Source organism: Macrobrachium nipponense, chromosome 43 (assembly GCF_015104395.2).
Source record: "Macrobrachium nipponense isolate FS-2020 chromosome 43, ASM1510439v2, whole genome shotgun sequence".
NCBI classification, from domain to species: Eukaryota; Metazoa; Arthropoda; class Malacostraca; order Decapoda; family Palaemonidae; genus Macrobrachium; species Macrobrachium nipponense.
Genome location: NC_061104.1, coordinates 37,491,352 through 37,512,572, shown reverse-complemented (window position 1 = coordinate 37,512,572; position 21,221 = coordinate 37,491,352). Strand labels below are relative to the sequence as shown.

Sequence of the window (21,221 nt, the reverse complement as noted above, 5' to 3'; positions counted from 1 at the left end):
AACAAATTACGTTGGCGGCATGCTTATTCCATAAGACAATTACATGATTCCGTTTGCAATTTTCCTTTATATCATCGTAATATGAACTTTACTTGATTTCTTTTTATCGGCGTGAAACCAACAGTAAAATGTGTTCTTTCAAGCACAGTAGTTTTGATTAAAATGATTTTATCTCAATTTTATCTACAGTTGTGTTTGATGGCATACATTTACTGGAGTTTTTATCCTTGTTGTTGATGCACGATAATGGTTCATTAGCAGCTTGAACAGCTTTCTCAGCTTCAGCTATAATACTAGGTTTTAAATTTAACAGAATATTTCCCTATTGATTTTTTATCTAAAGCAAATAAAGTTATTACATTAAGATATCTCAGTCCTATTCTACATAACATCATTTATAACAACTAAGGTAATTGTTTACTATAGTACGATGGTTGAAATACAAGCCAAACAGATGTTGTTATCCAATTCGGTTGAACTTTGAAAAAAAAAGTTGTTTCTTTTTTGTTCGGTTGTTCATGGCTTGTACACCATTTACGCAACGAGTATAACATTAAAACCATACTTCCATCATTCTCTTTTGCTGTTTTTGAACTTATTCAACTAGAAGATCGGATAAGTTAGGTATTGTAATTTGTTCTCTCGTAAAATCGGATTATGTAAAAACCTTATTATATCTTTAAATACTTTAGACACCCAAAGGATTGGTAGGCTTTTTTCACTTTACAGTACGTATATTTATAATACTATAATGTACTGTACAGTACTACCATACAATAAATTCTATAGGACTACACAGCATAAATATAATTTTACTTATTGCGCCATTGCAAGATTACGGCACCGTTTGACCAGTCTAGATCTTCAAAAGAAGGTGTGCAGTGCCCGTAGACTTTAAAATCAGTTAGCATCGAAAATTGCTCAGTGTCGGCTGCCAGGAACGGAACCCCTGCCGCTAACCGAGGGGCCGCCTTGGTACTAGCTGAACTCAAGTCCAACATGTACTATGCAAAACAGGTCTCAAACGGTCAGAAAAAATTCTCAATTCAGTAAAACAAGTCTATAATCGATGAAATCGTGAACCCGGTTTCAAAAGAAACGTCACTAAAAAGTGCCGGAGGCTACCAAAGGTATAATACTTCACCAAATGGAGAAATCAGAATCCAAAACAAGCTGCTTCTTACAACCGATGTTCAGTTCTAAGACAGCCGAAACAAATTGAAGCTCTTTGCCAATCTCTTTCTCTTTTTCCCCAAAAGTGGGCGAGCTCGTCACCTAAACAAAAAAAATACAGGCGCTCAAGCGATTTAAAAATTTAAGCCGCCATGCTAGTTGAAACTAAGCTATGGTAAGTTAGTTATATGAAAAACTCATCAATATCATAAAGAAATAGGTCACAAAATATGCAACTGTGAGGACTAGACAAAGAGGCAGGTAAAGCAGAGTACTAACTTCGTTACAGGTATGGAAGATTTATAAGTATAGTGTGCGAACGGATATGTAGTACCCGACCAGCGAGAAAGAGAAAACTGGGTCAGAGCAAGCCGATCTATGTTTACTCAACGACCAAAAACACATACAGATAATATTGGCTACAAACATTGAATGTATGTGAATTATACATCGGCAGCAAGGCCGGAGAATGCTCTATAAGATGATATAAGCAACAACGTGGCTACGATGATTACATACAAAATATACAGGAAAAAGCGTTGTCCTTACAAATACTCTCCCCCCCCTCCCCCACCAAGACAATTCAAAAATAATAATTGGAAGACAAAGAATAGTCAGGATGTCTAATTGCAACAGCGTGCTGGAGGGCGTCGACGGCCCCAAGTCCGTGAGACCAGCTGTCTTGGGGGGCTCTCAATCTCCTAGTCCTCTGGATGGCCAGGCAACAGGATTCATCCCATGGAACAGGTCCTGGGGAGTTCGACTGTCATCTGCGAACGGCCGCGGCTTCGTTTAGGTGGCTCGGAAAACTCGGGGAGCGCTCTGTTTTGTGGGGGCACCCTGTGACATCTGCCGGTTTCCTCTTCGGTGTCGTTCTCATTCATCAGGAAAGCGCTAAGATGCATTCATCAAAAAGGACAACCTGCCCATTCTCTTGAAGGCACTTCAGCACGAACCAAACATGGTGGAGGTGCCTCTCCGGGGACCTGGAAAAATCAAGATGTCACCGACATAGCAGACGCGAAAGGGAAGGTCTCCCAAGATGCTGTCCATTAAGGTGGCTCCAGCATTCCTCAGGCCCAAGGTAGAGTAAGAGAAGACGTAGGACCCGAACGATGTGATGATGGCTGTCTTGGGGATGCCCTTCGGGTGCACGGGAACCTGACAATAAGATTTTAGGAGATCCATCTTTGAGAAGACCTTTGCTCTGTGAAGAACCCCAGGCAGATCCTGCATGTTCGGCAGGGGGTAGTAATCGGGGGTCATTGCCAAGTTCAGCTGACGGTAGTCTCCGCGCCTAATTAGTTTCCGAAAATGGTCATGGATATCAAAAACGCAGTTATGAAACATATTTCCCATAAGAATTAACTGTAAACCAATGTAATACAGACTAACACCAAAGTTATTTATACATTACCTAATTGCACTGTACTGAACTTGAAATAATTATGTACAAGTATTCTCCTACTTACGATTGGGGTTATGTTCCAAAAAAACCATCGTTTGTTGAAAAATTTTTATCTCAAATATAGCCTAGCCTACACTAGGGTAATTAGTACCATCTTCACATATATACCTGGCCAACACTATACAATATAGTTACTCTATGCATATAGTATGGTATAGTAATTACTGATATCAGTTATTTCTCTCAGTTCAATGTATATTGACTAATGATGATTCAGTACAATGAGAAATTGAATAAAATTAACAAGAGTTAGATTAACAAGAGTTAGCCTTGCGTACACTACGATAAACGTATGCATATGCAATAGCCTAGTCTACAGCATACTCAGTTATTATTGGCTAATACTGGAGGTTCAATGCATTCTGACGTATGATAATTCAGTACAGAAAGAAATTGAACAAGAAGCGAGAATCAGATTCGAACTAACTTCGGCATAATTGAACAGTGTCAGGCTTGCTGATAGCTACGTATAATTATAAAATACAAACACAATAAATATGCATCTTTTCCATGTTTTTTTTAAAGTTATACATTACTTCGCTTTATCCAGTAATATTGTATGTATTCTCATATTATTGCATTATACATACAATACTAACATTGTGGTCAAAGTTTTCTTTTGGAAATCAGCTGATGGCAAATACTACAAGTTAATTTTGCCGTATTCAACTCAATTCTCAGCGAATGTTCTTGCTCCTAGTTAGCATAACTGAGTATCTAGATACTTTACTTATATGGAACAAAGTCGTTTTTAGTTATACGTGTTTTTAAGCCAAAATTTGACTTTAATACATCTCATTGTGAACTAATTATTTTTTCGTTAACAGGTTGCTTAAAAATCCAGCGATTCCGTTTGTTATTTTCACTTGTTTTTGTTGTAAAATGAGCTTTACATTATTTATCTTTTATTGATGTGTATACAACAGTGAAATGTACTCTTTGAATCATGCCCAGTAGTTTTGATTAAAATAATTTTCTCTCTGTTTTATCTACAGCTGTGTTTGAATTCTTATCAAAGTTTTGGAGTTTTCTCCATGCCTGAATATTATTTTATCAGCTTCAGCTAATCTTGCAGTTTAAATCTAACACTATATTGCCTGGAGGATCTCACAGCAAGTAAAGTTAATACATAAAATCATATCAGTCCTATTCTACATAACAGCATTTATAACACAACTACAGTAATTGTTTACTATCAAACAATGGTTGAAATACAAGCGAAACAGATGCTGTTGTTCTTGAATTTGGTTGTGGCTTAGCAAAAAATTGTTTGTCATTTACTTTTTCGTGGCTGTACACATTTATGCAACAGGTATACCATTAAAACAATATTTTCATCATTCTCCTGAATTTTTTTGAACTTGTTTAACTTTGAAGATGGCATAAAGATATGGAGGTAAAGAAGTTAGGTGATTGTAATTTGGCCTCTCTAAGTTTAATATTCAATAATTCGGTGGGACAATTCATAGACAAAATAAGCAGAGCATTACTGGAACTACCGGGCATTATAACAACGTACACACAGTTTTGAGCACAATTTTCGAGTTTTGAACCCTGCTGTTCAGCAATTTTTTGCTATAAAAAAATTTAAAGACTTGCGCTGTTCATGGATTTTTCGCGTTTACGAAATTTATAGTTTAATTTACCATTATCCTGTTGTACCAAATTCACAATTATCAAATGCAGATAACAACAGTTTACTGTACTGTCCAACTACTTTACCATGTGGAGGGGCAAGGCCCACGGGCTCGAAGCCTTCCTGCAGATGCCCATTTGCTCCATCTCTGTGAAGGCCCATTTTGCATGTGTAGGTGGGCCAGTGGTCGTGATGTGGTAGAAGACACCATACTTGGCTGGGGTTCCAGCCACCTGACAAAGTTCCTTCTTGAATATTTCATGGAACTACTGCAGGAGGTTGCAGTATTTGTGGAGCATGATGGAGCAAACGGTGTGTATGCCTGGGACAGTCGAGGCGTCGCTTGCGGCTTATGTCCACCAGGAGTCTGTGATGGGCCAGGAAATCCACCCTGAGGAGAGGGACCTTGACATCCACGACGATGAAAGGCCAGATATACTTCCGCCCCATGATGGAGATTTTTAGGGACTTCGTGCCGTAAGAGCGTATGGGGGTCACGTTCGCGGCCATGAGTGGTCGTGGCATCGGGAGTGTGGCTGCAATCATACATCACTCTGGTGTCAACTAGCATCCTGTGGACAGAGATTGCGTCACACACGTAGAAGCCTATGGGGTGTGGGTTCTACGTGGACTCGGCCATAGCTGATGGGGATTACCTCCTTCCCCCTTTTTTTGATGAGTATGAGCAGGGTGTTTCACACCTCCTGGCATACTTCCCAAAATTCCAGTGGTAAAAACATCAGGGCGCGTTGTCTCCCCACTGATGAGTGGGGCCCTTCCTCTGGTGTACAGCATTCCCAATTATTTCAGGTTCTTCCATCGTCAGGCAATTGGTCAATGGTGGGACAACTCTTTTGGTGGCCCTGGCGGCTTCGGTGAGCATATGGGCTTTGTCGACCAACTCCTCCTCAGGTAGGGTGTCACGCCGGGGATCTGCCTGCGAACATCCGGGGACAGTTGGAGAAGGAAAATCTCACGAGAGGCTGTTCTCCTTTTTCTTGCAGTCCGCGCCGATCTCTGGTAGGCAAAGAAAACCCATGAACTTGTCCCCAAACGTCCTTAGGGTCAGTGTTACGCATCGGGTTTGTGACTATTTCGAGGACGCAGACGGCTCTTACAGGAATGGGAATGGAGTGGGTGCCGATGAGTTTCCTCTTCAGCTCGCCGAGGGTGTCCGGATTGGACTGTGCATTCAGCCACGGGGATATGCGGCTGAACACCTCCCCCGGGAGCGCTGCTGCGACTATGTCGGCCTTGAGCACTTCGTCTGAGAGTCCCACGATCCTGAATTGACCCTCTGGTAGAACCACGAGGACAGGTCCTTTGTAGAGAAAAGCGGCAACTTGACAGCCTGGGCAGCGGCCATGTGTGGAGGTGCGGCTGCAGCGGAGGCCTGTGGGTTGTGGGTAGCCCCTGAGGAACTGTCTGCTTTGGCAGAGCCTGGCAATGCCTTCTCACTAGAAATCGGTCAACGGAAGTCATGAATGACGGCCAAACCATTCGTAAAACACCAAAACAAACCTGGGGAAGATGTGCCGTTTTGAATCCAGTAATGGTGTTGGTTAGTCCACGGAGATAAACTTTTAGATACCTAAACTGTGGTGCCGTATTGAGTCTAGTATACTAAAGGTTCTCTGAAGGTGAGCAGCCGTAATGAGTCCATTAGAGGCCAAGCCTAACCGGCAGTGTCACCATCCAATCTGGGAGGTCACCAGTTGTGAGGACTAGAGAAAGAAGCAGGTAAAACAGTACTAACTTCACTAAGGTATGCAAGGTTTATAAGTACAGTGTGCAGACAGATATGTAGTATCCAACCAGCGAGAGAGAGAACACTGGGTCAGAGCAAACCGATTTGTGTTTTCTCACCAACATACATACACAGATAATATTGGGGAGAGATTGGGCAGTCCTGTGACTGTTGCATGCAAGTAATGAGTCCATACGTGGCAGCAGTAACAACTGCACAGATCAGCAGCAATAGAGCCACCTCCGGCAAATAGTGCTGGGCCAACAACTGTGTTCTATACAAAAACAGGATCATAAAAGAACAGGGGAAAACCATTTCAAAGATAGAGACACTTTTATGCATGAAAATCTTTATAACTGTGTTGAAACAACATCAAGTAAACATGTTACATCACAGTCACTTGCAGTCAACTATGTTGTAATAAGCTTTTTATTAAAGCCAACTTGACATTAAATTCGTAAAATTTAATAAATTAGCACACAGGGTTACTGTCAGTCCAGATAACCATGGATAAGTCTTACAATGTTCCCTACTACTAGTATGTATACTACAATGTACATAGTGTCATGAGGCCTAGATCTAGGTCTGCTGCAGTTTTCACCATGCTTTCAATAAGTTCTCAAACCTTCTCATATGCAGAACACTTCAATTTAATCATATTTTTACCCTAATTCATACTACAGTAGTACCTCGAGATACGAAATTAATCCGTTCCGAGGCGCCCTTCTTATCATGAGGTTTTCGTATCTTGGACCACATTTTACATGTAAAATGGCTAATCCGTTCCAAGCCCTCCAAAAACACCCGTGTAAATTTCATAATAAAACTAAATTGATCTATAAACAATGAAATATAACAACAATTTGGACCATTCAATACCTAAATTAATAACAAAATGCAAAATAACCTGTAAATAAAGTGTATTAGTGTACATGGTATACAAGAAATACTGTACGTAAAATGTGGAAGCTTACCTTTCAAGTGAGGCTATCTCCGAAAGTGGCAGCAGAGGAGGAGGAGGACAAACGACTGCACTGTATGAAAAGCGGCTCGAACATCCTTAATTTTCTTGCCCGTGTTTTTTTTTTTTTGCTTTTCTTTTTTATTTTTGATTTTCAAAACTTTTTTTTGTTTTTTTTTTTTTTTAACTTTACGTAGGTTTTTTTTTTTTTTTATACAGAATTTCAACTTCATCACCACGTTCAACTTTCTGTTTTTTATCACTTGGTTCTTCCTTTTTGCTTACTCCTGCTAATGCTAAAGGCCTCTTTAAAAATAACGATCCAAGGAAGATTGCTTCTGCTACTTTTCACAATGTTCCTGAAACGACTCAGGCAAACGTCAATCGAAACTGCGCAAGCAATACGACCTGTGTGAGCCTTTTCGGGGTGTCTTTTTCTATAAACGCGTAGTGTTCATTAACGGCTGCCCGTCTTGATAATATCTACTAATTGTTGCACCTCATGACTCTGTTGGCCCGGCCTGGTCCATCAAAACCCTGTTCAACCAAATGCTCTCTCTGCAACTGTTTTGGGTACTGAATGTTCGGCTGCTGACCTTCAACTAAACTGAAGTGCCTTGATTATACTGGTATGCATGTTGTAAATGATTGGTCAACACCCTCTGTTCAGCAGGGAGTGGAGATTCTACCAACCTTGCAAAGTTTCCAGTTATCCCATGAGAGAGACCTTGATCACTTATCCCATGTGAGAGATCTTGGTCACTTATCCCACGAGAGAGATCTTGGTCAATCATATCATATATGTCGTCACTCAAGAGGTGCTCTTTTTTTTCCATTTTCTGTGAAAAGATATGAGAATTTTTTTTAAATACACATGACACAAACACCATCACAATGTCAACTCTGACTAGTAGATTCAGAAACAGTTGACGATCCCGAAACGAATACCGCGTGTGTACTATAACAATGCTGGTACTGAGCGGCCGAGGCACACCACCACGTACATAGATGCATGATGGGAGGGACGCTAGCCAATAGGAGAGAAGGAAGAAGGATCTCGCCACGACTAGCATCAGGAACCAATGGGAGAGCAGGAGGATGATGGCGAGTCTACTAAGTTGGCGGCGCGCGAGTTTCAAAATTGTTATCGGTGGTTCGGGCAAATCTTGGACTTTACAGAAGCCTTCGTATCTTGAAAACTTTTCATATGTAGAGCCGTTAAATTTTTCATATTGGCTTTCGTATCTCGAGTTTTTCGTAAATTGAGCCTTTCGTATCTTGAGGTACCACTGTACATTAAAGCTTTACAAGTAAACTTTGCCAACTAGATAGTCGATAAGTAAACTTTACCAACTAGTTAGTCTCAAGGGCAGATCCTCAAATATCCAGGTGTAGCCTTCCACAGCCTAACCTTAGCTTAGCAAAGGTAGCCTAACTTGACATAACCTTCAGGAATGCTGAATTTTCTCTATCTGTCCCTCTCCACAGACTATGAAATACAGCTCATGTCTTGGCTAGTTATGAAAGTCTAAATTATTTTTACAAGCTAGCCTAACTTAAACTGTACAATGAAAATAAATGTTAAATTATAGGACAGTATGACTGACATGTTACATAGCTTTATATATGTATACCTCCTAGTAATAATTGCACTTGAAGCTGTACAAATAGCTTCTATGTCATGGTTCAAATGCTTTGATCTGGTTTTGTAAAGTATATGCATTGTACTCTTCCCTGAATCACAACTGCATGAATATGAATTATTGCAACTGTAACTTACAGTAATTACATTTACTGTACTTAGATAATAGATAAGTACTTTCTCTTCTAAGATCTGTGAGTAGCCTCATGTTCTAATATGCCTTAAAAATATCAGCAAGTCAATACAGGAAGCCTGTTGTTATGTGACATGTGAGATTCAGGACTGATTTTCGTCAATTTTGTTTAAGATTTCCTGACAAGAACAATGAACAAGACTGCTCTCCTACTTGGGTTAGAAACTGCCGAAGGGATAATGAGCCAAACTATGGATCATGCATAAGGCAGCAAACATTTTCTGTCAAAGAACATTTTCAAACCTCCTGGTATGCATGAGCTTAAGTTTCTGCAACAGACTTTGAAGTCCAGAATATGTTAAGAGAGAACAATGTGGCTATCAACACAGATTTAGTCTAATAAGAAGTAACCAGAAGGGGCAACCCAGCATATACATTAGTAGTACTGGCAATGAAAAAACTTGATAAAACGAGAGCTTTCATCTACTTGAACAGTAGACCTCATCAGCTGTACTGATTTTTCCTTTTCAAAGGTAAAAATATAGTCACAAAGAACAGAAAAGATGCTAGAACATTTTAAAAGAGAGCAAACAACAAAAACTATTATAATCATGCTATTCCATTGTTACTCTGTTGTCTGGCCAAAAGATGAGCCAATCGCCATAACAGGTTGTCAGACATTGTTTGTACCACTTGTACTACTGCCCAGGTTGTCTCTCCTTCTCCTGCCCAGGAATTGGAAAGAAGAGTCCCGGTGCAGATGCCAGAGCGGATGGTATGGACGAGGGAACAGCAGAACAGACAGAAGCAGTTCAACAATGGCGATCGGCTCTCTTTTGGCCAGACAACAGATTAATGATGGAATAATGTGACTACGATAGTTTGTTTTAGTTGTTTACTCCCTTTGCGAATGTTCTAGCATCTTTTCTGTCCTTCGTGACTTATGTATTTGTGCCTTTACTGTTCAAGTTAATGAAAACTCCCATCTTAAAAAGTTTTTTTAATACAGAACTCACGCAAGTGTGGAGTTTTATTACTTAAAATTTTCTAATCACATTATTGTGAGTTTTTAAGGTATGTATTGTTTATTGGTAATGAATGATGAAATAAAAATAAGTTACATTTTTTAAATATTTCTCTTTTATAACTGGCAAATCAAATAAACAGCAACCTTTTGGTCCCAAGAGTATAGCATATGCTATAAACTACTGGTTTATGAAAGTTTATCATTTATACAAACTTTTCAGTCTATATTTGGCAATACGACACATACTTGTTTAAAAAATTCATCTACATATACAATAAATACTACTATTCAGAGTAATAAAAAACTTACTTGAACACTAGATGTTTAGTGCTAATCCGACAACGATACATTAGCACTCCTAATAGGTACATTTTCAAAATAATTTGGTCCTTGTTTTGATTCCAAGATGTTTCAGGATTCAGCTTGGGTGTAACATCATCTATAGCTTGCAATTGTGGAGCATGCAAACATAAGTCATTGAATTCTTGTAGAGTAGCAGGAAGTTTCTTACGACTTACAGTTGCTTGTCTTCTCTCCTCTTCTTTTACCAAAGTTGGGGACCTCTTTTGTGGATTTGGACTGCATGAATTCTCTCTATAACTTGAATCAGTTGAATTTGTTTTTACCTCCAAATATTCTGTACTACATGTTTTATATTCTGGTTGCTCTTCACTGGGATTATCCTTTGAATCAACGTGTTTGCTATCAACTGCACTACTATGAGCATGCTGAACATTTTCTAGACATTCCTGGAAAAAATTTACAAACTTGAAGTAAAACAATTACAATGGGATTTGAGCAACCATTCCTCATTTGTTTTCTTTAAACCATAAAAAATGAATATGTATGGACAACTTGTTTACTCAAAGGTGGCTAGTTGTAGTGGTGAAACCTTACACCTGAATGCATGCAGTGGCCCAAGGTTAGCACTAGTAGGTGTAGTTAAAGCACATCCATTCACATCTGCATGATACTATTTGAACTTATGCCAATTAGAGCAATATGGTACATATACATGATCCCACTCAGATGTGATAAAGGGCATAATGTGGATGCAGAAATATACATAATCAAGGAGTTATTTTATACATACAGCAAGTAATCTATTACATATTTTGTTATGCAATAATGCTGTTTATATAAAAAAGTAATTTATGTATTGGTATGATGGTCTGGTCTGGTACTAATGGACACTACAGTTTTTATTTATCATCGGATTTTGAATAATTCATGCAATCAAAATAAAATAAAACTTGTTTTCATACAATAAAATCACCCCGAATACGCTGGTGCTTTCAGATTTTAGATGTGTGTAATATGTGAAGAGAAAATGAAGATTAGGTATGTCGTATGTTGCATCCGTACTTGACTCACCCTGAAAGGAAGTCAATCTTTAATTCTTTGATGTTTATTACTACACTGATATTGTTTGTTTGTTTGTTTGTATGGTGCTTTTACGTTGCATGGAACCAGTGGTTATTCAGCAACGGGTTCACTGATATTATTTCATATCAGTATATCACTCAATTAAGTCTCTGATATCTCTTTTGTTTGAAAATATATTATAATAAAATTAGAAACAACATTCTCATACAAGCAAATTAAAGCTTGGGCTGAGTTGAAGAGTCCAAAGTCTGTCCACAGAGTTCAACTTCTTTGCTGGTCTGAATTCCCCGCGTCCTGCCTAGATATGAGCTAACGATACCAGATGCATCCATCTGATTATTAGTATTTTTTTCCTTATCAGATATGTCCAGACATACTATATGACATTGGATTGAAAATGTTTGACAGTCATAATGGGAATTCTGTGTTTTTACAGAAAATGTAATTTATATACCATGGTAAATATTATGGAAACTGCAATATCGCTAATTGGCCACTCAAATCTCTCGCTGAGACGACAAATGCAAAGATGTCTTGCAGATCACATTCTCTTGGCAATACCGTCAAACTTGAATCATTTATGGATGCAACATAATAAGACATATTCTTCATTTTCTTTTTACATATCACTTGCATCTAAAATCTGAAAGCACTAGCGTATTCAGGGTGAATTTGTTGTATGCAAACACACGTTTTATTTTATCTTGATCACATTAATGATGCAAAATCCAATGATAAGTAAAAGCAGGTATAAAGAATTAAAAGCTTCTCTCTTCTCTTTTACTCGTTGCAATTCCTTTGTGTTTTATCTTATTCATTTCAGGAAAAGATGACTTAGTTGTACAATTAATACCGAATTCTATGGTATGACTAAAACTTTCCTATCTTGTGCAAAGCATGAGATAATTGAAAAAATATAAACATATTGCTAGTTTTCTAGGCCACAGACAAAAATAATGAGAGGCTGAGCGAGCAGCCTACCTCCGGGCACCAGTGAATCAGAGGCCACCAAACAAACATCTTGTAGGCACAAGAATCTACACCTGGGTTCACTTACACATACTTAAGGCTGCACCTACCACAACTTATATGTTAATATGTTTCAAATCACTTTTAGCAACAAGAATAAATTTGACTCCACAACAATTCTAAGAACACAACACCCTTGTTATATTTTTATTCCCTCTCTTGTAAGAGTCCTCTTAAAAAATGACATATTCTTATTTTGTTGGACTTGGCTATGCTATTTAACAATGGAAAAGACGAGCAGTGTCACAGACATTATATTACCAATCATAAGCTTAAACGTTTAACTCGGTGGTAGGGCAGGTCTAGAGCAGATGACAATCTAGAACTCTTTAATAATAAAATGGGGTTCTACACTGATTTATACAACAAACCCATTAAAACAAACAACAAAATCTAAGAGAGGAAATAAGATAAGATATAACTGACAACACAAAGGTAAAATAAGGTAAATACACATGACCAATCTTTAGTAACCTTCATACAATATATGGTACACTAATTTCATACATTTATTTTAAAGTGTTTCTTGGTACAATGATATAATCAATTGTCTTGTTTGTCTAAAAGCAGGTTATGATTTCCCTAGATTTTACAAAATCCCTTGTTAGCCAGTGTATTATGCAACTTCTGATACAAGTAGTGTTGTGTAAATGCTAGGATCACTGAGAGCTGAAGGCAATTATACATGCAAAGTAAGACTGACAGATGGCAAGCCTAATCTTACTTCTCCAGATGCCTCAGACAAAGAGGAGAATACAGCATTTCAGTTCTGTGTAATTCATCTCAGAATTAGCCAAACAAGAGGAACTGGTCCAGGGAAGTTCCCTAGCAGACCACATGAACAAGTTATGACTGGCCTGAAGTAATCACATTATGCGAAGTGTTATGAATAAACTTCATTTTTCTTTTATTTTGTATTTTAATCAAACCAGTTATAAAACCACAGGCTACTGCTGCTACAAAGCCATATTTCACACATTTCAGGTTATAAATTAGTAATCCTGCCACGATAGTTTTATGGCAGCAATTGGTGTGATATTTTAAAGCATGAGCTCAAAAGGTGAGTAGCTTACTGAAGCATAATGATGGAGTTAACAAAATTCACTGAAACAGCAAGGCTTTAAAAGAACAGGAAGTAAAGGAATTTGTAACAAAACAACAACAAAGACTTGAAGCTGAAAGAAAGCAAGAATATGAACTACAAGTAATCAAACCTAAAGTTCTTGAAATCCAAGTACACTACAAAGCTACCCATTACCGCGTAATACCCCGAACTTGTGCGAGATTAGGTTCCAGACCCCCCTCGTGTAAGGGGAAGTTTTGCGTTAAGTTTGGCACGGTCTCTAAAAATGCTAATAAATGCTTGCTTCTAGAGTTTGCACACTAAATACGACCCTAATCATGCTCCCTAAGTATTAAGCTCACTTTTAAGTTAAAGTTACAGTAATTTGATTTAATGTAATTTTATACATTACTCTTAAATAGACATAACTGTTTGGCATAAAAATAGTTGCAGTAACTATTACATACATACGTATCTATTTCTGTAAGTATACTAACGTTACACCTAATTCATGGGATGCCATTTTCTTTTTCCCTCGAGTAAAAAGTTTTCTTTGCATCACTAGGCAAACATCATTAGTTTGTTGTAACAAAGGTACACAATTCAATAAAATAAAGAAAACATTTATGTATATAAGTAATGTTTGCAGAGGATGAAGATAAAATTCAATCAATTGGAAATCATGTTTACTGGTGTGAGGGCTACCTATGAGAGAGAGAGAGAGAGAGAGAGAGAGAGAGAGAGAGAGAGAGAGAGAGAGAGAGAGAGAGAGAGAGAGAGAGAGAATTATAGGATACTCTATGGGCAGGGTAAGTAAGAGGCACTATTCCCGTGTTGACGGTTTATTACAGGCATCTTAATCCTAAGGCGGGTACAGGGCAACTAACGTTCGCGCCAAAGTCTTGGCGCAACGGAGTTAGGTAATGCGTTGCTAACCATAGACATAACACTCGGTTCAGTACATAGTATTACTAATACCAGTAAAAATGATACATACTTATCCTACACGCCCCCCCCCACCCCAAAGGCTACCCATTGCCGCAAAACGTAGGTAAACTCGAAAGTCAAAATCAGAGACAAACAAAGGATATCACAAATACGGACAGACAAAATGAAGGGGAAAAAAATAAGTGAAGAATGGTTAATCAAAGCAAAGCACAATAATAGCTCCACAAACAGAATGCAATCTATTTTCCATTTTCGTAGTCCTTCATCCAAGCTGGGCATTTAGTTGGCCTTGAACTACGGCTACCAAGGGGTGAGGGGCTGCTGTGGTCAGGGTATACCTCCTGGTCCTGGGTACGTGGCACTTTCCCAGCTGGTTTTATAGTCGGGCACTGACTCTTCGCTGTTATATATATAAGTGACGGTGATTTCTCCTTGACAGTCTGCCAGTCCCATCTATTTTGATTAAATACTGTCTATATGGGAGTTTTTCCATCGATCCCACTCCTTACTGACTACATCCTGTACGAGGACTTGGCAACTGCCGTGCATGCAGGTCATATAATTCCTTTTCTTTCTGCAAAGTTTTGACCATATCCTTTTCTCTCTCGTATTGTCATCCAATGATTATCCAAAAACAAGAATTCATTCGCCATTGGGATACAGTCCTGTAACTACCTCCCCTATGTTAATTGCACAGGGGACTTATCTATATCTCTTAGGGGAGTATTTCTGTATTGCATAAGGGCTTTTGCTGTTGCATCGGTGTCTAGGCTACCATAACCCCGAACGTTGTCCCTTATCATACGCTTAGCAGAGCACACAGCCGCCACAGCTCGCACATTCGATTGGGGGTATTGTGCTGACGAGATACGCAATTGCACTCCCCATCGCTTATAAAAGTCCAAAATTTCAGTACTCGCTAAGTTCGTCCCCCCATCAGTGGATATCTTCTCAGGGGTACCCCAATGGCAGAACAACCTCTACAATACAGGGATGATCTTTGATGAAGTCACACCATTGCCAAAGTGGAACAGTTCCAGCAACCCAGTTAATCTGTCTGCATATGCTAAATAGCATTTATCTAACTGAAAGAAATCTGCTACGGTTTTCTGAAATGGATATACTGGCAGTTGGGTGGGAATGAATGATTCTTGATGTTGGGATGGCGAATTCTCATTGCACGTTGTACATTTAGACCTCTGAAACGTTACATCTGCCTCCATCCCAGGCCAATACACCGACTGCCATGCCCTACGCAACATTGAGTCAGCACCTTGGTGGCCCGGGTGTAGGTTAGGTGCCAGTTTCCCTCAGAGCTTGTGCCACTACCAAACGTATGTGGCTCTCGTCAAAGCATAAGTGACCAGTCCATTAATATAGCTAAGCCATTCCCTTACCTGAAAATACGGCTTTAATGCAGGATCAACCATGTTCCTACTTTCTGGCCAGTTGTCTCTTACCCTTTTCAATAACAACTGATAATCATCATCTTTCCTAGCAATTTCCTCAACGTCTTCACTGTCGATTACTATGACGTCACTATCCAGGTCACGAAATGACACGATCATTGCAACAGACGTTATCCTGCATCCCTCTTCTGCATCCTCCATTATCTATCTCGCTCGGTGATGCCTTTAGGCTCGGGTGCCAGGACAAGGTATCAATGGCAGTATTTCTTTTACCTGCCATGATTTGACTGCGAATTTATATTGAAGGGTTTTTTTTTTTCAAGTGGAACAATCTGGGATTCTCAATGTGCTTCAACTCCCGATCGCCAAACAACTTAACCAACAGGCGATGGTCTGTTACCAGAAGTAGGTTAGGGCAGCCCAGCAAAAAGAGACAAGCTTTTTTTCAGACACCAGACCACAGCCGCCGCCTCCCCCTCGATAGGGGCGTAGTTCAATTCCTCTTTTGAAAGGTGCCTGCTGCCACACAAGGCCAGCTTCCAACCCCCCTGACAACAAAAATGTACATCATTACATATGCAAGAACAATATTGCTCTAATACAACAAAGTCCATCCGCTCTTTACTCCAGTCATAACAATGGTTGGTCTTGTCTTATCGTAATAGTGCAGACCCTCAGATATTAATCTACACAACTCATTTTTAGTATATTCAAATTTAGACATCAAAATTTCATCCCAATACACTTTTTTACTGGCCTAATAATTCCCGAAATGGTGCCATGACAGGGGCCATTGCAACGAAGGGCGCCAGCTGATTGACCAGCCCAAACCATGACCGAATATCGGATATGGTGGGCTGATCAGGCATTGGGAACTTCTTTATAGCAGCCAGTTTATCCTCCAAAGGCAAATATTTATCCCACCCAACATTTTAGCCCACAGAATTCTTGGCTTTCTGACAAAACTGGAATTTATGTGGGTTCAGAGTAACACCATTCCCCTCACATGCTAACAATAAATCAAAAGTTATGCCAAAAAGCTTTTTCTATGCTAGAATCATGCAATAATATATCATCAATTCATTTAAATCTCCTCAGTATATCCACAATTACATCATCAAATCTTTTGGTGTATATGTGTCCGGAGCAGCACAGTGCCCCATGGGTGTGCAAAATACTGATACCTCTCCCAAGGGGTTACAAAAGTCCTAAGCTTTCGACTTTCATATATGTTTAACCGAAGGGGAATTTTTTTAGTTGATAAGAGATTTGTCAGCTCACTGGCGCTAACCATCGAAACCAACAAATCCAGGACACACAGTGAAGCTTTAAACCACACCTCCACCGCACGAGGGTGTAGGTTTAAGTCGCCTCTCAACTACAAATACCTGCAGCTCTCAGTTGTTCCATATTATTGGAGTCAGCATCAACCCACCTAAACCTCGGTAACATTGTAGTGCTTTTGTCCGCACGTAACCATTATATGAGTCATATCACATTACCGTAATTCATATACATACATCGAGCTACAAATGTCCTTTACTATCTAATTCACTCTACCTCGGAATTAATATATTTTCATATATATTTAACCGAAGGGGAATATTTTACTCGGTGGCTGTGGGGTTTAAAGCTTCACTATGCCTCCTGGATTTGTTGGTTTCGATGGTTCACGCCTTCGGTTAAACATATAAGAAAATATATTCATTCCAAGGTAGAGCGAATTAAAGGAAATTTGTAGCTCGCTGTAGGTATATGAATCACGGTAATGTAGTATGACTCATATAATGGCTAAGTGCGGACAAAAGACTACAACATTACCAAGGTCGAGGTGGGTTGATGCTGACTCCAATAACAATGAACACCTGAGAGCAAAAGGTATTTGTAGTTGAGAGGCGGCATAAACTTATAACTTCTTGTGGTGGGTGGCGGTGTGGTTTAAAGCTTGATTGTGCATCCTGGAATTGTTGGTTTCGATAGTTTGCGCCCGTGAGCCGACAAATCTCTTATCAACTAAAAAATTCCCCTTCGGTTAAACATATATTAAAATACATTAATTCCGAGGTAGAGTGAATTAGATATCAAAGGACATTTGTAGCTCAATGTCTGTATATGAATCACAGTAATGTGATATGACTCATATATTAGCTATGTGCGGACAAAAGCACTACAACATTACCGAGGTCGAGGTTGGTTGATGCCGACTCCAATTACAACGAACACCTGAGAGCAACAAGTATTTCTAGTTGAGAGGTAGCATAAACTTATAGCCTCTTGCAGTGACGGTGTGGTTTAAAGTTTTACTGTGCATCCTGGAATGGCTGGTATCTTATTGACTAAATAAATTCCCTTCCGTTAACACATAAAAATATATTAATTCCGAGGTAGAGCAAATTAAATATTAAGGGACATTTGTAGCTTGATGTATGTATATGAATCACAGTAATGTGATATGACACACACACACACGCATATATATACAGTAGTACCTCGAGATACGAAAGGCTCTACTTATGAAAAACTTGAGATACGAAAGCCAATGCGAAAAATTTTACTGCTCTACATATGAAAAGTTTTCAAGATACGAAAGGTTGTTGCTGTAAAGTCCCGAGATTCGCCCGGACCACCGAGAACAATTTTAAAACTTCAGCGCCGCCAACTGAGTAAACTCGCCACCCTCCTCCCGCTCTCCCATTGGTTCCTGATGCTAGTCACCCCATAAAGTCCTGCTCTCCTATTGGTCAGCATCTACCCCTTGTGCTTTAAGTATTCTATTGGTAAAAGGATGCTGTAAATGGAAAAACTTATTCATGCAATACATTTAATAACAAAAAAAAAAAAACATTAGGTAAAATAGAATAAAGAATAGAAAGAATGGAATTATTATTACTGTTTGGTAGTTTCAGTAGTGAAGAGAGAGATGAAAATTTATGGCTTACTGTGTAAAGTGATTGCTTGTCTATCGTTTGATACTCGTAAGTGCTGGATGTAAACAGACGTTTGGAAGCTTTTTTTTGTTTGTTTATTATAGTTAATGGTTACTTAATAACTATTTGAAATGAGTACATGCAATACATTTAATAAAAAAATTGTGAATTAGATATCATAAAATATAAAATAAATCAGACTGCCAACAAATATGTATTTTTTAGAATTCTTCTCCTGTTTTATTATTACGTTACGTATACGTATGTTTCATTATAGCTGTCAGTAACTCGGTATCTCCATTAGGTAAAGATAGAATAAAGAATAGAAATGAATGGTTATTATACTGTTTGGTAGTTTCAATAGTTGAAGAGAGATACTAATGACAATTTATGGCTTACTGTGTGCTAGGAAAAATGATTGCTTGGCGCTCGTTCGATACTCCATAAGACGGGTAAGAGCTGAATGTAAACAATCGATTGGAAGGTTTGTTTTTTGTTTGTTTGTGTATATAGTTAATGATTAATTAATAATTATTTGAAATGAGTACATACTGATTATTTATACATTTTATTGGCATATTCTAAGCTTTTAGCTGTTAGGTTTAGATGTCAGAATCATAGACTAGGCTACAGTAGCAACCGCTAACATAAGGCTAGGCTTATTGCTAAGGGACATATGCTAAAGTTCTAATAAAATGGGGATTGAACATTACATGCAGTTGAATATTACTCAAGTATGTACAGTATTTTGCCTTTTGGAGTCATATTTCTTCCATCGGATCAGCGTTGTAACCCTAGAACATGTGTTTTAGGCCTGGAAATATAATTTACTGGGGTGTTTTTGGAGGGCTTGGAACGGATTAGCCATTTTACATGTAAAATGTTGTTCCAAGATACGAAAAACTCATGATACGAAGGCCGCCTCGGAACGGATTAATTTCGTATCTCGAGGTACACTGTGTATATATACAGGCAGGAGCCTGCGGTTAACGGTGCAATCACTCAACGGCGAATCGGTTTTGACGGCGGTCGTCAAAAAATATTCATTAAAAAAATAAGGCATTTTAAGGGCATTTAAAGGTATCTTTACGGCACAAATTTCAGTTAACAGCGCCGCTAGAGCTGTTGTCTAACGAGTTCATACATATGTAGAAATGCCGTTCAGACCAGAAAGGTTATGCAAATTATATTAACAAATTTTATGGAGAGAGTTATTACGTAGGTATTAGGGTAAAATATATGCCTCTGACGCTGTTCTATGCCGAAAATATCGAGTTACCTAAGTGCAAATTTAGCTATGGATGTGTCGATTCATAAATGTTCATGCTTTTGTTTAAAATGTGTATGAAAATGTATTACGTGAAAGGCATTTTTATTTCTGTACAGAAATATGATACAAAGGCAGCTTTTGAAACTGCCCTTCATGTTATCAAATACGATGTTTTTCATGTTTTTTCTTGTAAGCGCCGCCTGCCGCCTCTTCCGAAAATATAGATTTAAAAAAAGTGCAAATTAGCGATCGATGTGTCGATTTTATAAATGTTTATGCTTTTATGTTTAAAAGTGTATGAAAATGTATTACAAATAGGGTATTTTTATTTCTGTGCAGAAATATGATAAAAAGGCAGCTTTTGAAACTCCCCTTCAAGTTATCGACTACAATGTTTTTTTCAAGTTCGTTCTTGTATGCCGCCGTTGCCGCTCTTCCGAAAATATAGTTAAAAAAGAGTGCAAATTTAGCGATCGATGTGTCGATTTTTCAAATGTTTATGCTTGTTTGTTTAAAATGTGTATGAAAATATATTGCGTAAAAGTATTTTCATTTTTGTACAGAAATAAGATACAAATTAGGCAGCCTTTGTAACTACGCTCCACGTTGTCAGGGGATGGTTTTTTCATGTTCGTTCTTGTCCGCCAGTCCGAAAAATGCATTGTGTTATTTTTATTAATTATGCATCTTTTCCATAAATCCTTTAAAAAGTTATACATTATTTCACTGTATCAAAAAGATTATATGTATTCTCATATTATTGTATTTTAAAATACTACGGCAAACTTAAGCCCGTATTCCGCGGAGCGGCCAATGTTGTGGTTTGAAATCAGCTGATGAATACGAGTCTGTTTCACCATAACGCAATTCTGAGCGAATGCTTTTGCTTCTAGTTAGCATAAACGAATATCTATATACTTGACTTATATGAGACAAAGTTATTTTTCCTTAAACAGCATGTTTTTAGGTGGAAATATTTATTGAATATGTCTCGTTGTGAATGTGAACTACTATTTTTTTCGTTAACAGATTACGTTGGCGGCATGTTTATTGCGTAAAAAAAATACGTGATTCCGTTGCAATACGTAATCCTTTATATCATCATATCATCGTAATACGAACTTTACGTTATTTATCTTATATCGGCGTGAAACCAACAGTAAAATGTGTTCTTTCAAGCACAGTAGTTTTGATTAAATATTTTATCCCAATTTTATCTACAGTTGTGTGTGATGGCAGACGTTTACTGCAGTTGTTTTATCCTTGTTGCGATGACGATAATAGTCATTAGCAGCTTGAACAGTTTTCTCAGCTTCAGTTATAACTAGGTTTAAATTTAACGGTATATTTCCCGATTGATCTTTAATCTATATTGATCTCTGATCTATAGCGAATAAAGTTA

The 21,221-nt window shown here is 38.4% G+C and overlaps 1 pseudogene; it reads right to left on the bottom strand.

Moving 5' to 3' along the window:
• The window catches only part of LOC135213885 (uncharacterized), a 244,949-nt pseudogene that overhangs the window by 42,042 nt on the left and 181,686 nt on the right, over positions 1-21,221 (bottom strand).